The 5,479-nt window shown below is 33.2% G+C and overlaps 1 pseudogene; it reads right to left on the bottom strand.

Moving 5' to 3' along the window:
* Positions 1–5,149: 5,149 nt before the first annotated feature.
* On the bottom strand, positions 5,150–5,276 carry LOC114087829 (U2 spliceosomal RNA; annotated as a pseudogene).
* Between the last annotated feature and the right edge of the window lie 203 nt (positions 5,277–5,479).

The raw sequence follows: 5,479 nt of genomic DNA, 5'->3' as shown, positions 1-5,479 counted from the left end.
AATCAAATGAACCAAATGATCATGGGCTAGAAATTCCAAAATTGTGTCCGAATAAAATTTTTCTCTTTATAAGTTTATTACTATTGACATCTTATTATAGTAATGAAAAGCTGACAACACAGATGTAATGACATAAAGACTTCTGATAGGACAAGAGTAACATTTGCATAATTCCTCAAAGTCTAGTTATTCCCAAGTACACAGATGTCAGCAGTTCCTTCAAAAGGGATTGGTCTCTGAGAAACTATGTATGGATGGAGAAAGTACAGAATATTTACATGCACTTAACCAAGTATGTATACTTTTCTCACAAAATAACAATTTTTAATATTAGTAAATCTTTCAATTAAACATGAAAACACTGTGATTACTACAATCTATGAACTCACAAACAGATTATAGGCTCTGTCCTGTACATGCCACCTCTCAGGAAAGTAATATCTGGGAATCCTTTTACTACATTTCAAAGATAAAGTTTCTCAATGTATATTTGCTAAATGGCTAAAAACAACAACAAAAAAAATAGAATGAACCCAGAATTCAAACTATGTGGGAAGACAGTAGCACATAACTTTTTCTTAAATCTCTAAGATGAGATAGACTGTGGAAGGGTATTAGATAAATGATCTACTTTGATTTTAACAAAAATCATTTATATTCCATTTTCCTGATGTGGAAATTTAGAATTGGTTTGTTTTAGTCAGCTCTTTTGCTGCTGTAACTAAGGAACTCTACCAGAACAACTGTGGAGGAGGAAAAGTTTATTTGAGGGCTCACAGTTTCAGAGGTCGTGGTCCATAGAAGGCTGGATTCATTTCTCAGAGCTTGAGGTGAGGCAGGACATCATGGGAGAAAAATGTGAAAGAGGGAAGCAGCTCACATGGTAATCAGAAGCAGAGAGATAGAGAGACTTTGTTATGGTCTAAAATAAGCAACAGTTTTATTAGAGATAAATCATAGATTATTAATAAGTCGTATTGATAAGTCATAGGCTATAGATTAATAGACATAAATTAATAAATAGAAATGAATAAAAATAAAAGTTAATGTTAATACTTAAATATGTTTTAGGGCTTAAGATAGAAATAACTATACAGTAGTATAAACATATAGCCTTACATAGTACATAGACATAAGACTTAAAGATGTTAGTGATAAGTTATAGATAATATAAGTTATAAATATGTGTGTGGGGGGGGTCTATAGGTTAACTATAGTCATATACAAATGTTAAGATGATACAGGTGAACTTACAAGATACAAATAATTAAGACATAGTCATATTAAGGCAAAAATTTTTGTAGGCCAACATAAGTAAGCATGCTAAAGTGACCCCAATGCTATTCCTGTAGGCAAGAGCCATTTCTGGGAAATCAGCATCTGAGCTGTCTTCCCCCCAAAAGTTGTATCTTCTGTACTCTGTACCCTGAAACTGGACTAAAACCCAAACTGTACACCCACCTTAGGGGATCTTTAGTTTTTCTTAGGGCTTCTTAAGTTCTGCTAACTGCTGCTTTAGCTTCTGTGATTGGCTAGCTTGCATGCTAGGGACTTCCCAAGGCTTGTGGTTTTCCTCAGTAAATGATGAAGGTCAGTACCAAGAAGTTTCTGTTCTCCCTAGAGACTATAGTCTCTGTGTCTCTATGGGATACAGTCCCTGGCGATGTTATAAAGCTCTCTAATTGGGTTTATATTCAGACTCTGTGTGGTTTCTGAGCTATCTCCTCACAACAACTTCATTCTTCAGATATAATATATATACCCCATAGCCACACCCCCAATGAACTACTTTCTCAAGCCACATCCCACCTGCCTCCAGTTACCATTCAGTTAATCCTACCAGGGATTAATCTACTGATTAGATTAAGGATATAACCCAATCATTTCTCCTCCAAACCTTCCTGCATTGTCTCACAGGTGAGCTTTTGGGGGACTCCTCACATCCAAATCATAACATGGGCCAAATTATTTCCCTGAGGTCACACAGTTCAAAACTGGTGACAGGAGTTTTGAACCCAAAGCATATATGTCCACATACTTACCACTACAAAAAGTAAGGCAATAAAAAAGTCATTGTGCAGACAATGTCCTTAAATTGAGACTCCTGTCATACATTTCCAGGCTTTATACCCTCATGAATGAGTAGTAAACCCACATAGGGGTGACCTATCTTTTCCAAGGCAATAGAAAAAAAATGATTTATTTTTACCTAGTATTGTCTTAAAATTCAATTAAAGAGAATAAATTTTAGTTACTCTTTCACAATGTTTTCATTTGTGCAGCAAACAAAAGACTTCTAGTTATATCTTACTATTAAGTGTAGAATTTTTAGAATTTTTTAAAAATAATTTCAACCATCATAATTATGTTTAAGTTACAGTCACTACAATTTACTTTCCCACAATATTTTGCTCTCTGCATGCCATTTTCATTTATATTAAAATATATAAGAAGGTAATATATCTATTATTTTGACACATATGTGAAAGTGACCCTTATATCTGCTTTTCCTTAATTTTTATATAAATTTATAACTTCTATACCCCTTAAAAGCCTTCTAGTGAATTTCTATGATATATGAAGCAAAGATCTCTATTAAGGCCAATTGTTTTTCAAGGCAAAACTTATCTTTCAGATTCTATGAAGACAGCTGTATAACATGCTACACTGACTTGAGCTTTGAGTAAAGCCTTGCATTTATTAACTTTGATTAACCAAAATAATGACTAGTCTTGTGCATTTATTAAACATAAACATTGATTCCTATTATGTTTTGGATCTGCAATATCTCCCAAAGTCCCATGTCCTCATTGCAGCAATGTTCAAAGGTGAGCTCATGAGCAGTCATTGAATCATGAGGACTCTCAACTCATGGATGGAATAATTCATGGATAGATTCATAGTTGGGTAAAATATTGGGAAGTATTGGACACCAAAGTAAGTGGGGCATAGATATAGGAAGCAGGTCACTAGGGACATTCCCTGAAAGAGTACATCTTATCTCCAACCTCTTTCTGTCTTTCTCTCCCTCTCTTTGCTTTCTAGCCCCCATGAGTTGAACTGTTCTGCTTCACCACGATCTCCCTGCCCTGATATTCTCCCTCACTGCAGGCTCATAGCAATGAATATTGAAATAGCACAGATCCCGAAGAGAAGACGCTCTCATAAGAATCTGTGAAGCTCATTTAGTCTATAAAATGGAGAGCACAGTAATCAGGAGAACAAAGAAAACATGTTATAGGACTTTCTGAAATATCAAAAATCTTATTATTAAAAGGAGATGATAACTTACATAGATGAGAATGTATATAGAGAACCATCAGTCAGAAGCCCCCCCCCCCCCCACCCCCAAGCACGTGTACATGCTGAGCATACGTGGAGATGTGAATGGAATTAGGCTTGAGATTATGCCAAGGCTATGCCAAGGGGCATGATGAAATGAGATAATGAGAGATCAAAGAGAATGGAAATTAAATACCTTAGATTGATTAAAACAATTAACAATGAATTCTGGAAATTAAGTGCATTACAGTTATTAAAAGAGTGAACCATGAATTTAAGCTGGTTAACGGCAGAATAAATTATGAAAAATTAGATAAAAAATAGGAGTGGTTTTCTAATGTATAAAGTGGCATAAAGTTAGTTATCAAAAATGCAAAGATATGACATGTTTGGGGATGTAATATTTAAAACAGTTTCAAAATTAATAGCTATCAAAAAAGATAATTAAATTTGAATGAAATATTTAAAAATCTTTTGATTGGATGAAATCATCTGAAATTTTTAGGAAGAGATACTACAACATGTTTAAGAGATTATAGATGGGAGAACTTGCATCTTCAGAATTTCTACAAAGTCACTACAACCAAATCATTATTCTATTGGAACATAAATAAGTAGATCAGTGAAACACAAAGGACATTTAGAAATTGGTGACATTTTATATAATAAAATTTTGTATATTTTCTGTTCATGTATGTATATACACATAAAAATATATGTACATATGCAAGAAAAAATCTCCCATGTTGATAGGAAGTTAGCAAGATGAATAATAGAGACAGTGTGCAAACAATATTCACATATGAGAAATATCCCATCTAAAAATGTATGTAAAAATATTTAAGCACTTTAACAGTCATGGGCACGCAAATAAAATTCCAATTTGTTACCCCTATATTGCTGATAGGTGAAAGTCTAGAATGAGAAAATCTATCACTAGTATTTACTGCTAGTACGCAGGTCACATTTCAAAAATATTATGTCTTTAAAAAAATAGTCTGCCCAACAGCTGCTTTATTTATTAAGATAAAAGTATATCTAACTATATAACCTTAGTCCCAGGGATTTATTACACAGAAATAAAATCGCCAGCAAGCAAAGGAAAGGTTCAGGAAATAAATGAATGGAAACAAAATTATGAGAGAGGTAGAACATGAAGCATTAAATTATTTTTAAAAAATGAACATAAAATGTTCACTTGAACTGAAGGGATTTTTGAGTATATCTAACTCTGAAATCAAACAAAATAATGACATGCATTTTTATATTCAGTGCATACATGTAGGACACATGCTCTAAACCTACCTATCTAGTTCTAGAGCTCTAACTATATATAGCTTTTTGAATTTGAATATTATTGATTAAAATTAAGTAAAATTTGAAGTCAGCACTTTAGTTGTATTAGACACCTTTCAAGAGCTCATTAGTTACATGAGGCCTGTGCTTCCATATTGGAAAGTACAGAAGCTTCGTCATTCCTGAAAACCCAGAGATAGGACTGATTAGCACTGTTCTGAGGACTGGATATAGAAATATAGAATATTAAGCAAAGCTAATAAGATTCCTCACCGTACTTAACTTGCATTCAAGAAAAAGGAATTAAAAAGATTTATAAAGCCTTTCAACTTTCCCAAAAAAAATGAAGATAAAAAAATATCCTCCTATGTGTATATTTTTCATAGGCAAACCTATAAGTAAGTGTATCTATAACTACATGTAACTTGGGACTACATGGAAGGCTGAGGGATAGTGACTTAAAAAAAAAAAGAAGACACTAGAACATAAGTAAACAGGAAGGGGATAAGAGTATATATCTAAAAGGTACAAAATAATAAAAAGAAGTGTTTATTTCCAGTGAAGAGTTGGAACAGGGGATACCATATCTTGACATTAATGAAATATTAGGTTAATATTAACCCTTATCAAAAGAAATAAAGGAGAAAATCTGAGAGATGTCTCCACACTTGATCTTAGCCAAAAGGCCGAGAAGCCATGAGAGAGATGTCTCTTGGAGAACTCACACCTTTCCTGACTTATTATGAGAATGGTATTTTCTTGGTTTGTGGTTTTTTTTTTTTTTTTTTTTTTTTTTTTTTTTTGTAGAAGAAGTTTGTTTCCCGAGTGGATTACAAAAGAAAAGAAAAGAAATAAATGAAATTGGTTCATTTCTGCAATTCCTCCAAATGCTTATTTTCTA

Source organism: Marmota flaviventris, chromosome 8 (genome assembly GCF_047511675.1).
Source record: "Marmota flaviventris isolate mMarFla1 chromosome 8, mMarFla1.hap1, whole genome shotgun sequence".
NCBI lineage: Eukaryota > Metazoa > Chordata > Mammalia > Rodentia > Sciuridae > Marmota > Marmota flaviventris.
This window is presented reverse-complemented; position numbering and strand designations above follow the sequence as displayed.